The sequence below is a fragment of the Bicyclus anynana genome, chromosome 19 (assembly GCF_947172395.1).
Source record: "Bicyclus anynana chromosome 19, ilBicAnyn1.1, whole genome shotgun sequence".
In the NCBI taxonomy this organism is placed as follows: Eukaryota; Metazoa; Arthropoda; class Insecta; order Lepidoptera; family Nymphalidae; genus Bicyclus; species Bicyclus anynana.
In genome coordinates, this window is record NC_069101.1 from 14426663 (window position 1) to 14440986 (window position 14324).

Genomic DNA, 14324 nt, shown 5'->3' on the forward strand with positions numbered 1-14324 from the left:
TGATGCATTCCGCGTGACACCATTGGTGGCAAACTTGGCATTGGCTAGTTGATATGTTAATATATGGCGCCATTCTAAAAAAAAATGTATGGTGATATTTTGGAGATATGTAACAGACAATTATTTCAATCACTTATAGAAAAACAATATTCTAGTATGTTTTTAAGTAATAAAAGCTTTAAAATTGCCTGTTGGGTGAGATGGCATACACCTATGCTATCTCATACATTAAGCACTTAACCAACAAAATTTTTTGCATCTCAATTTAAGCAGAAACTATAATAATCAAATTAATACACCTATAATGTCATTGAATAGACCTTCAAAAATGCATCCTGACTTACCTTATATGCCATGCACAGAGCTTGTGATATTAGTTAAAACTATTTGACAAAAATTTTTCAAGCAACAGAATTTTATACAAACTGACGTAGTTTCACTTTGTACAGTTTTAGCGCGCTTTAAACGAACAGGTCGCTGCATATTCTCGGGGGGCATCTATGTTTGTGTTTGTTGATGTCAATCGTTAGCGAATCACAGAGAAATAGCGACTATGCCATCTCAAACACTATGCCGTCTCAGGCTATGTTCCCCTACATAGGTCTTTTGATGGAATTTTCAAACACCATGAATCTGAGCGCCTGCATGCAGTGATTGCCACTCGCTTGAGTTCGTCAGTCCACCTGTTGATGTTCGACCAACACTGAGCTTTCCAATGGCGACCAAGGTGCGCCGCAAAGCTCAGTGTTGGTGGTGCTTCTGTATATTCTCCTTATATATGAATAAATCCCGCAGAGATACCTGTTCCGAGCATAGCTAGCTCACTGAGTAACTATGATCTTATTTACTTAATTTATGACCTATTTAATTATATTGGACGGCCTTAGTCGGTCTAGGTTTGGAGGCTTGGGCCGTGGCTAGTTACCACCTTACCGGCAAAGACGTACCGCCAAGCGATTTAGCGTTCCGGTACGATGTCGTGTAGAAACCGAAAGGATTTTCATCCTATTCCTCACAAATTAGCCCGCTTCCATCTTAGATTGCATCGTCACTTAGTATCAGGTGAGATTGCTGTCGAGGGCTAACTTGTAAAGAATAAAAAAAAAATTAATACCACAATATTTTTATTGGACGCCGTCAAAACAACCAACACGCCCTTCAACTGAGACTTGAAAAACAAACCAGTGGCTCTAAAACTGTTGTTGTCCTCACATGCATGTGACCGTAAACGGCGCGGGCCGGTTGTGCGGTAATTGTCGGCAACAATGTCGCGCCCGTCATTACGCGTCGCCCGCCTGCCGGCCGCGTCAGGTGGACCACGTGACGACTGTGACACAGTAGATATAACAAGCAGTATAATAACTCGGCCGTATTTTTTAAATAAATACCTATAGCCGCGCGCTCCGTAAACATGTGATAGGGCTGCCGGCCTCCAGCATTTTAATTACATTTGTCAACTTTGTGTTTCCATTTAGTTATGTGATTGTAAATATACTTTTTTAAATAAACAAATAAAATACTTTGTAAATTGTAGTAAAATAGGAAGTGATCAATAAAATGCGTGTTGTTTTTTGATTGGTAGATTTAATTAAGGCTGATACTAATCAATGATCTTGAAGGACCTTCATATATTTATTTTGGTGATGCCATCTAGTTATTACCACCACACTAGGTGACCAAATAATAAAAAATCGGTCAAGTGCGTGTCGGGCCACGCGCAGTGTAGGGTTCCGTAGATTATGTTAGCACTTTAATCCCTTATGTAATGCACAAAATACCGATAACGATACCCCCACACTATAGAATAGACGATAAAAAATTGATCCTGACTTGGCATGTAGGGAAGGAACTACAAAAAACAAATAGAGATTGACCGGATTCACTAGTAGTTTAATAAAAAAATCTGGATAGGTATATTAATATCAGCTGGCTCTTTACTCTTTTTATTCAAATACATTAAAGTATGAGCAACACAATAATGTTGTTAAATTCAAACAACTTCTTTACTTAACTTCTTTATTACATTAAAATACAGGTATACAAAACATACATGTCATAAGATTTAAATCTATGTATTACATAATAATCAAAGAAAACAACCTAAATGAAGAAGTTAATAAATAATTATTTAACAATATTATATTACCGTTTACGTCATTTATCTATTTACACAATTTTATCATTTAAGCATAAATTTATATATATGTATTTTAAATTATGCCTTTAGAATACAAAATATTAATCAAACTTTATAAAAATTATAACTTTTTTCCTAGTCGTCATAATTAAAAAATCCAATACACTGCGTTCGTCACCGCGGCACAGTCGCAACGGTCTTCACCCCACGATCACCCCACGTACGAGGTGCGTAGGTATAGCTCGCGTTTCGACCTTTAGTATGAAGTCCAACTACTGGTTATACTGTGACTGTGATAACTCCATCCGCTGACTTCGGCCTTAGGCTGGTTTTAGAGTCACGCTGACAATACGCTGACCGTCGGCGCTGACAGACGAAATAGGGACAACCCACCATCTCCCATGGCCCTCCCACTCATTCGGGCCGAATCAGTGGGAGGGCGAGCCCGGTATTTGCTCTTCGCGTGTTCCTGGGCCTACAAATTCTTTAATCTTTGTCCTTGTCCCTTATTGCGCTTTCTCCCTCTTCTGGGGCAGCGACACTACCACCCAGGAGATTCCTTTCGTCCCCTGTGGACCCGAATAACGCGTAGTTATCAGCGCGCTTTGTGGTCGGCGCGATACGCGCTGAGCTGTCAGCGCCGACGGTCAGCGTGACTCTAAAACCAGCCTTAAACAATATATCGTTGGTACAACATTTGGCAGACGTTGTTTTGCAGACAGTCTCGTTGGTTCAGTGCTATGGATTATGAGGTCATTGTTCTGGGTCACGCTCTAACATGGTGAATTTTATATTTTTCCAAGTTCGAGTAAATTTATGATATTCATCTTTATCAACCCATATTCGGCTCACTGCTGAGCTCGAGTCTCCTCTCAGAATGAGAGAGGTGGGCAGACTTCACACACGCAGAGAATTAAGTAAATTTTCTGATATGCAGGTTTCCTAACGATGTTTTCCCTTCACTGTTTGAGAAACGTGATATGTAATTTCTTAAAATGCACACAACTGAAATGAGGTGCATACCCCGGATCGGATTCGAACTCACACTCTCCGGAATCAAATTTTTCACAAATCCCTCGGGAACCATGGATTTTTCTGGGATGAAAAGTAGCTATGTGTTAGTTAATCCAGAGTAAAATCTATTTCCATTCCAAATTTCAGCCAAATCGCTACGATAGCCACATTGCAAAGGAGGAAAAACATACAAACTTCCACACAAACTTTCGCCCTTATAATATTAGTGTGATTTTGTGCTAAAGTCTCACAAATGTAGGTACGAGTGTTTGCGTCTTTATCGAAATACGATACCTAAGGACTCGTTTCTCTCGTTTAATTTATATATAATTTAGAAGTTACTTCAAAAAACAGACAGATAAACTGGACAGATGCCTTGTAATGTTTTGTACTAACCGTGACTATAGCACTTTATATAACAAAGCCAGTTGTTGGGTCTGACCGTATATGGGTTTCGACCAAGCAAGGGCATAAGCATAAATGCATCGCATTTTTATGGACTGGATATTTTGCCGAGTACGGTTTGAAATTTAAATGCGTGTACTTATAAATAGTAAAGAAGGAATGTTTAAACTTTTTTGCAATGTGTTATTGGTATCCCAGTGCAAGTCAATCAAGTGGAACAAAAATACGTTGAAACATTGCAACAACGAAGTGAACTTCACTGAAGTGATACTTAGAACGCGATTTAGGTCTGTAATGAATAGGCTCAAAAACTACTGGACCGATTTTAAAAATTCTTTTACCATTCGAAAGCTATATTATCCACAAGTAACATAGGCTAAATTTTATTTTGGAAAAAAATAGGGTTCCGTAAGATATTTGGATTTTTCGGACATAAGGTGTAAAAAATCAACCAGAAAAGTAGGGTAGGGGTAGGTAGGAATAGGGTAGGGGTAGGATAGGGGTAGTTGAAAGTTTACATCGTGTTTCACGCGGACGAAGTCGCGGGCGTCGGCTAATTCTTTATAAAAAAAAAGTATCAAGTCTTCATAATAGTAACTTTAGATTTCGCAATTCCTGAAAAAACAAAGATAGAAAGCTTGTAGTATAACGTTCAGCAGTTCCAGAGTTTAACCCGAATAAATGTACAGACATAATTTAAAAAATCTTGTTTGTGTTTAGTACCGTGAAAATAACTATAAGCAATTGAGAAAACACAGTGATTTTGAAATCACAGTCTGACACTTAAATTTTATTAATATAAGTATTCATTTAATATTCGGTTTCTAATCTTCTATTATATGTATTCCTATTTGATATTTTCAATACATATTTACTTCACATTCTGGTATACCTCTTTGGCCTTTCGGACTTCGGTCGCCCATTTACCGTTTGTAGCTTTGTATAGAATTCATAGATTCCATTCACAGATTAATGTTATCCTCCGCTATTCAGGCTGTGTTATCATGAATAATTGATTCGTTGCTTCATTGATTATTTACTTGTTAGATCAAATGTCATATTTAATTATTGTAGTCAATGTTTTTATCTCGATTATATTATTATTTGTTTGCATCTGCGTCGTCTGTTTGATAGAGAGGTCATTGACTTTTTAACCGACTTCCAAAAAGGAGGAGGTTCTACGTTCGGCTGTATGTATGTTTTTAGTAATACAGTTTTTGGATGTTACGTTGTGTTTGTTATAGTTTTTCTTTGTTTTCCTAACAATGTTTATTCCATCATGTTTCCTTTAACTTGTTTGCGTCATTGATAATGAAGTAGTTTTTAAGATTTTTGAAAACTATTTTGTTGAAACTTACTATACTAGCATTTCTTACTAAATGATTTATGTTAAATAAAAACGGAGTTTTCAATTGGTGAAAGAGTTTTTTAAATCCGTTTAGTGATTTCTGAGTCTTTTGAATTTAAACAAACGAACAATCAAAACTTTCTTCTTTAAAATATTAGTATAGATAGTAAATATTTATATGATGTAACGCACTGGCATTACTACAAAATAATAAAGAAATGTGTATGATTATTAAATAGAATTAAAAACAATTAATTGAAGAAAATTTAATGGCCAAACTGGAGCTTTACAAGCTATTTGTTTCTCACAATGGCAGAATGCGACTGTGTTTACGAAATAATAAATATCGTTTTAACGCGTTTTTCGCTCGTATATATTTGAATGCCGCCCAGATTCATATTTAGGCGGTCGTAAAAAGGTCTATTTTTCAGCCTCGCCCCCATTTCTTTCTCTTATCCGGACTTTATTGCTGTCATAATGGTAATCTGCCTGAATTATTGACTTTATGACATATTTTAATTGGATGTTTTTGAAAAATTGTGTCGCCGGAGGGTTAAATAAAATAAATATACATAATTATTACGACTCATGAAAGCCCGCGATTTTGCCTGCGTGAAAATCGGTGTAACGTTCTATAAAATTCCGTGACTGAATTTTATAGAAGACAGAATAGGTTTCGTAAGATATAATTAAAATATAGATTTTGATTCGAATGCGGATTGCTTGATTGGATTAGTAGAGTTCTATAAAAGGCGGATATCCCACCATGGATTGTTTTTTAATATTCCACACTAATGTTAAAAGAGGAAAGATTTGTATTTTTTGTATGTAACGAATAAACTTAAAACCTATTGGACCGATTTGAAAAATTCAATAAATAGAAAGCAGAAATAATGAATGAAATTAAATGAAAATACACTTTATTGTACACCACAAAGAAACATACAATACAAAAAAAATAAATGCACAATAGGCGGCCTTATTGCGAAAATGCGATCTCTTCCAGGCAACCTAAGGAAGAAACTAATAATAACTATATAGGCTAGGATGTAAAAATAATAAATGTAGTGTAAATAACTAGTGTTCTGCCTTTTATTTTAAGGTACCTTGTAAAAAACGCTCCCTAAAATTATTCATTTTTAATTTTTTCTATGTACACACCCCTGTTAGCGTAGGAAGTATAACAACCATGAAAAAATTATAAAAACAGCCACAATTACAAAGTTGTGAGACGTATAAACCGACACTGTTTCGACATGGGTAAATAGAAATGTTTACATGTCGACATGTTTAAGGAAACTCGAACTTTCATCATGTGAAGCTCATCCCTTTGATGTGGGTTGTTTGCGGTATTGTCTGTCTGTCGGGGCCTTTATTATGGATTTTACTACGAAAACGATTCGAAATGAAATTAAGAAATTAGGTTAATGATGATTATTATGATGTATTAGCGGACGCCCGCGACTTCGTCGATTTTGGATGGACCATGGATTTTTCCGGGATAAAAAGCAGCCTATGTGTTAATCCAGAGTAATATCTATTTCTATTCCAAATTTTAGCCAAATGACTTCAGTAGTAGCGGCGTTATGGAGTAATAAACATCCAAACATCCATACAAACTTTCGCGTTCATATTATTTTATATTGTGCCACATATTTGCTGCTCATTATTTTAATTTAATTAATTTAAATTTATTCCTATTTTTTTATATTAACTGTGACGTCACATGGGTCTTAGCTGAAAATCAGCGCCGTGTATTATGCATGTATGTAGCGCACATGCTTACATTTGCCGAGTTGTACAGTTGTAGTTTTGACGGCCTCCGTGGCGCAGTGGTATGCGCGGTGGATTTACAAGACGGAGGTCCTGGGTTCGATCCCCGGCTGGGCAGATTGAGATTTTCTTAATTTGTCCAGGTCTGGCTGGTGGGAGGCTTCGGCCGTGGCTAGTTACCACCCTACTGGCAAAGACGTACCGCTAAGCGATTTAGCGTTCCGGTACAATGCCGTGTAGAAACCGAAAGGGGTGTGGATTTTCATCCTCCTCCTAACAAGTTAGCCCGCTTCCATCTTAGACTGCATCATCACTTACCATCAGTTGAGATTGTAGTCAAGGGCAACTTGTAAAGAATAAAAAAAAAATGTATACCCTTTTTTGTAAGGGTTACAGACAGACATGCTGTTATTAGGGTGCTATCTGTTTGTTTTAGATTTTAATAACTTTATTTTCTTTTTATATTAATTTACCGTTCCTAATTGTTGCAGGTACGTATCTTCAGTGTACACGCGAGTTCGCTACGTGTGCAAATCTTGTACAAACGTGCGAGGCGTTTGTTATTCTGCCGGCGGCGCGTAGCGGGACGGCCGTGGGACACGCGGCCTGGTTTGTGCGTTTGTGTACGCTAATTACTGTGTCGCCTCCCAGAGAGCACGGCTTGAGGACAGTGGCGTGCACTAGGTCCTTGATTAGGGTAGGCATATTATAACCTTTATCCCCTCTTCTATAAGGAAAGGAGGCCTGGCGTACGTACCGCCAAGCGATTTAGCGTTCCGGTACGATGCCGTGTAGAAACCGAAAGGAGTGTGGATTTTCATCTTCCTCCTAACAAGTTAGCCCGCTTCCATCTTAGATTGCATAATCATTAACCATCAGGTGAGATTTTAGTCAAGGGCTAACTTGTAAAGAATAAAAAATACATACATAGATATACAATAAATATATACATAGCGCAAACATCCCAAATTTCTGCAATGCAGGCTCAGAATGCGTCCTCAGGGTAGGCAGTGCAATTTTGCATATATGGTGTGCATACCACTGCTCGAGGCACACTTCGGTGGTCTGCCTTTTCGCCCGTCAATCTGAAATATGGGTGTTCAGTGTACATACATAGTACCTAAATGGGCAATTATAATAAAACATACCCTTCAGAAGCATACACAGCAATGCTGTATGGATTCCCCAGACGAGTGTAACAAAAAGTTGTAGAAATAACTTAATTGGAATATTTTGAGTTTGTAAATCAATATAATTTATTCATTAGTTTATTACACATTCGAATCACATCACATATTGGATTATTCTCATATTATCCGCTTTAATCTTGTAAATGCTTGTGTTTAGAGGTTTTACTGTTGATGTTTGTAAAATACGTATCCGTAGATACCGGTCTCTAATGAACGGATCGATCAGTAGACGCTAAATTGTAATTAATTACGATAGTAAAATACGTATTAAAATAAATTAATTGACAATCGCCGCACAATAAAACGAATTAAACAAGTGATTTTAAATTCAAATGAGTCCTCCGACCAATTAAAAAATACTCCACCTCGGTGACATTGCGTGTCAAGCTGCCTACTTGATAAGTGGGGTCCACATATCGACAGTAAACTGTTTGAGGAGTGCCTGAATATTTTCATTTAATTATATATTTTAAGTGATAACTTCTTATGAGAGTTGGCTACAGCTACAGCTGAAGTTGGCACGTTTGACACTTGCACTTGACAGAGCGAACTTCGCACTGATTTAACGGCCACAGACTATTTTAAAAGTTTCTATATTGTCGTTGTCAAAATATTCTTCACACCTCTCCGACAATAGAGGATTCTTAATTATGTATATTTAAAAAAATGATTCGATTTAATTCTGAAAACTCAAAGCCAAAGCTCAAAGGTAAGGGAAATGGGAATATTGGCCATATATAAAGATATGGCGAATATTCTTTTAAAAAAGAAATAATAATTATAACAATTAGTATAAGTTATCACTTCTGTCTGAGACGCACACATTTTCTATTCTAAAATTGTAGCCATGTGAAAAAGTTCTAACATGGTCAATATACTTAGTTTTCCTTCAACAAAGCGAAAAGCTTGTCCAATACGAACAACGTTTTAATATTTGCGTGTGGCTAGAATGATTCCCACATTTAAACACTGAGCACTAAGTGAGTGTAGACACTGCTTAACTGCATTTAATTTATTACAATATATTACATCATTACATAAATAGTTGGTTACGTCTCTCGCGGTACAGTGGTCGGCGAAGGCGATCGCGGCTATCTGCCACGCCCACTGTACAATTAGATGAACTGTTAATTAGTCGTCTAAAAAGTTGAAACTATTTACACGCCTCGAGAAACTTTCTAATTACATTAAAGATGCAGTAAACGATTGTGAGCGGGTAACTATTAAATATACGAGTATTACTCAGTCATTAGTTTTGTCATGTCGATATGTTAGATCCTTTCTAACATAAATTAATGGGAAAATATAGGAATAGCTTAATACTCAAAAAGTGTTATAGTGCTAATCATAGCCACGTGTCGGTCAAAATCGTAAAGGTTTCTAAATTATAAAAAAAACTACATAGAATTGGGAATAATATTTTTGATTGAACGTTACAAAATCAATCATTGCTTGCTCCCCATTTTGCTGCCCATATCCCCTGATCCACTTGGATCGGACATGGGAAAGAACTGTCTGAAAATCCTGAAACTGCATGATTTAAACGGCTTGAGTTGTTGGCACCGCCTTCAAAGTGATCAGAAGGTAGCACATACGTTGTTATTTTTCGCTTTTTAGTTTATTTTTGTGATTTTGAAGTCGGAAGAAGGAGAAAGATTTTTTTGTTGTTAAAAAATATTACTTTTCTGTTTTAGTGTGCATAGTTAACGAAAGTGCCATACGGGAAATTTCGTTATTTTACTAAATCGATATTCATGAAAATTAAATGGGACCAATCTGGAAGTATATACCCACTCTTTCAAACAAAAAAAGAATTTTTAAAATTGGTAAAGAATATGACCAAGTTATGAGGTAACAAACATTAAAAAAACATACAAGAACCTCCTCCTTTTTTTTGAAGTCGGTTAAAAATAGGCCGATGAACAAGCCCTTTGGAAATTTTAGGTTATGACGGATGACTGAAGCAATGTTTGCGCAGGGCTGATAAATTGATAAACTTTTGCTGTATGGTAATGGAAAACTCGCATTAATCTCTGTGATAAATTGTTCTTGTGCTAACAAGTTTGGGGATCACCCCCGGGGGTAATTTGCGCATTGCTTGTTAGTTTACCCCACCCTCTATGTTGAGTTGACTGATGATTTGGGGGACTGTTAAAATTACATTTAATTTTGACGACCTCCGTGGCGCAGTGGTATGCGCGGTGGATTTACAAGACGGAGGTCCTGGGTGCGATCCCAGATTGGTCCAGGTCTAGCTGGTGGGAGGCTTCGGCCGTGACTAGTTACCACCAAAAAAAGTAGTACTGCCAAGCGATTTAGCGTTCCGGTACGATGTCGTGTAAAAATCGAAAGGGGTGTGGATTTTCGTCTTCCCCCTAACAAGTTAGCCCGCTTCCATCTTAGATTGCATCATCACTTACCATCAGGTGACTGCAATCTCACCTGATCAAGGGCTAACTTGTAAAAAATTTTAATAAAAAAAATTCAACCGACTTCCAACTCAAAAAATAACTTTAACTAAAAAGCAAAAAATAACATCCTACCTATGTGCTACCTTCTGATCAGTTTGAAGGCGGTGCCAAGCCAGTGAAGTTTTAATTAAATACGTTTAAACTACAAAATTTCTGTGGTTATTCCAGAAACAGCTTTAATTAAAACACGACACTGGCTTGGCACCGCCTTCAAACTGATCAGAAGGTAGCACATAGGTAGGATGTTATTTTTTGCTTTTTAGTTAAAGTTATTTTTTTGAGTTGGAAGTCGGTTGAATTTTTTTTATTAAAATTTTTATTTTTTTATTTTTAGTGTTAGCATACCCACTGCGTGTGTACAGTCACAGTGGAAAGTTCTCATCAATACAAATTTATCAAGTCCAAACACAAGGTAGCTACTGTGAACCGTCGAGGAGTTCTCTTCACTGTCCCTCGTCTTCATCACCAGACCCTTAATACAGTCACAACCCATATAGGTGGAAAGTACTCATTAATATAAATTAATCAAGTCCAAACAAAAGGTGACTGCTGTAAATCCTTGACGAGTTCCATCGTCTGTGTTTCGGCTCCATCATCAGACCAACTCCAAACCTTCATAAAGTTGTAGTGGTTTAAAATACCTTATGGAAACACTAACAAACGTACTAGCCGTCTCTACAACTTTCGAAAGTTCCCCTCAATCCTCCAGGATGCCATCATCAGATCCTGACATGAAAAAAATGGGACCACCCTGGAAGTATACCCTACGAAACAAAAAAAGAATTTTCAAATTCGGTCCATAATTGACGGAATTATCGCTGGACATACATAAAAAAAAAAACATACATACAGCCGAACGTAGAACCTCCTCCTTTTTGGAAGTCGGTTAAAAAATAAAAAAAAAACATATTATTTTACGCAAATCACTGTTAAATAAATATTTAACACCTTTAAAGTGCATGTAAAGTGTAACAGAGTATAAGGTTTCTGGGTGCGAATAGTAGTAGGATCTGATTTTAATACAACTTCAATGTTAATGCAATGCTAAGTCGCCAGGTGCAAGATATTGCCGATATCGCTGATATGCAGCTACTTTGTATAGCGCTTAGCATAATTTCAATAGATTGTATGGATAAGCGCGTATTGTTGCGGGCCACGATCTTGGAGTTCGAGCGGAAAGATAAATTGACAAGTTGAAACAATCAAATAGTTTGAAATATGATGTAGACAGATTTATTAGACGCCTGATTGGTAAGTAAGCTTTGAAAACAAAAGATATACGATTTTGACTTTCTAAAACACTAGACTGAGCTGACTATATATTAAGCTTACTGGTTACTTATAAATTGCAAAAAGTTGAGGCTGTAATTTCGTGCCCAGAATTCGCATATTTTTTTGTTTGGACCATTGTTGTGAACGGCACGCGTAATGTCACTAAGTATAGCCTTGTCTTGTTTTTTACAGTCCACATTTTAGTTGTTCTTTTAAAAGAGAATTCAATGGATGCTCTCTGTCTACACTTTTCTGTCTACGATTTAAGTTTTATTGAATATTATGTGAATCAAACAGGTTAAATTTTTTAATTGTTTCCAGCGTAGCGGAAAACTATTGTCAAAACAATTTCTTTTTTTTTATTCTTTACAAGTTAGCCCTTGGCCACAATCTCACCTGGTGGTAGATGATGATGCAATCTAAGATGGAAGCGGGCTAACTTGTCAGAAGAACTATGAAAATCCACAGCCTTACGATTTCTGCACGACATCGTATCGGAACACGATACATAAGCTAGGAATAAGAACTAACATTTTCGAAGTGTGTCTATCGCTTGTGTTGAAAGGTCGTGGCCCTGCAGGTGGAAGGGTGTGCGCGAATTACTTAGTTAACATAAATTGCTTGCGCGTTACGGAATCCGCAAAGCGCAGTTGTTCTATTCTCGGGACTAAACTGAATATTTGAAAATAGACATTATGATATCATTCCTCTGCGATTTCGATGCCGAATCCTTACTAATATTATAAATGCCGAACTGTATGTTTGTTTGATATTGCTTACATCGTTGAGCTTATTTTAATGAATTTTGGGTAGACATTAGAAGCCGTGATAGCGCAGCGGATATGCTCCCTGCATTTGATTCGGATGGAGTAGGTTTGAATCCAGTCCGGGGCATGCACCTTAAACTTTTCAGCTAAGTGCATTATAAGAAATAAATATCACGTGTTTCAGCCGGTGTAGGCAAAAACATCGTGAGGAATTGCCAAACTGAATTGGGCAAACTGCATTTGAACTAACTAAAAATGGCTATGTATTTAGTCTGTACGCCGTAGAAGTAGGTGCGAGAGGTTTATCAGCAAAACTCTCTTTAACTTGCTTAAAGACCTTGGCTTCTCTAGAAGTGCAGCTAGTTCTATATTAGAACGAGTATCCAAAGCTGCTCTAATAGGATCTTACCAAATTTGGCAAAGCAGGGAGAACGACACGAGCAGAGAAGGGGAGTGTTGATCGATCGTCAAGGAATTACTTAACCCTACATCCAGTAGTCACAAGTTCAGGACTCTGCTCGGTGTTTTTCTCTCTGCGATGGACCCAGCACCTGCACGGAATCCATGGAAAATCCATGGAATGCTAAGATATTCGTTTCTCACGTGTAGGACCATTAGCCTAACTAGTCTTATTCTGAGAGGAGGCTCTTGTTCAACAATGTGCCGAATATGGATTGTTAATGATGATGATGACTATAATTTTTTTTTTTGACCCTTGACCCTTGACTACAATCTCACCTGATGGTAAGTGATGATGCAGTCTAAGATGGAAGCGGGCTAACTTGTTAGGAGGAGGTTGAAAATCCACACCCCTTTCGGTTTCTACACGGCCTCGTACCGGAACGCTAAATCGCTTGGCGGTACGTCTTTGCCGGTAGGGTGGTTACTAGCCACGGCCGAAGCCTCCCACCAGCCAGACCTGGACAAATTAAGAAAATCTCAATCTGCCCAGCCGGGGATCGAACCCAAGACCTCGGTCTTGTAAGTCCACCGCGCATACCACTGCGCCACGGAGGCCGTCAAAAAACTTAAAAGACATAAAGTATGACTTTTTCGAAAAATAAAAACGGTGTCATAAACTGATTTGTATGCTCAATGGTTAGTCTATGTGGCTTCGTATCATGATGTCTATGGTTTACGAAATACAAAGCTTTTCTTTATTTCTTTATAAATAAAGATCGTCAAATGTTATGATCATATAACCCAACCCACACTGGAGCAGTGTGTTAGGTCTAAGCCGCAAATCCCATTTTTCATAAGGAATGAGATGAGGCCTAGCCTAGTGGATCATTAGAAATAATATAGTCTAGTATATCTTCGCATATATTCGATTAGTTCAATCGTCATTGTTGTAGGTACGTCGAAAGTCTGGAGAAAGTCGATGGCATCGGTCTAAAAATTAACTTTGCGATTTAGAAACATAAATCTTTAGTTTCACAAATATTACCAGATAAATTGATAATACTTTAAAACATATTTACGTTTAATTATCCCTGATGAAGTCATTTTAACTTTGACTTGTTCAACTAGACTTATAGCCTGTCATGGTCAGACATTCGTCTACTTATAATAGCTGGAAGTTTCTCAACTCATAGGTACGAGTAAGTAAGTAAGCAAAGATCGTGAAATCTTTAAAAAAACAAGTTTATTGATAGTAGACGTCCGCTTAAACGGATTTAGCGACCAGGCCAGATTAAGGGTCTAAAGACAGACAAAGTCGCGGGTGTCCGCTAGTCAACTTCGAATATTAGACCAAACTCCAGTATTGCCTGCCTCCAGTATGGACTGACTTACAGCTTTAACAAAATGAAGTAGGTCTGGGCAATACAAGCTTTTAGTACAGAGACATTTATTCGAATTCTTTAATCTTTGAAAGTCACACCGTCTGGAGGAAGTAGATGCTTTATATGCAAAAATTAACAACATGCGATTTAGGAAACCATAATT

The 14324-nt window shown here is 37.4% G+C and overlaps 1 protein-coding gene across 1 annotated transcript in view; it reads left to right on the forward strand.

Annotated features, from left to right (window-relative positions):
- The window catches only part of LOC112044074 (bone morphogenetic protein receptor type-1B), a 154228-nt gene that overhangs the window by 43859 nt on the left and 96045 nt on the right, over positions 1–14324 (forward strand). The gene's annotated exons all lie outside the window — the stretch shown is intronic.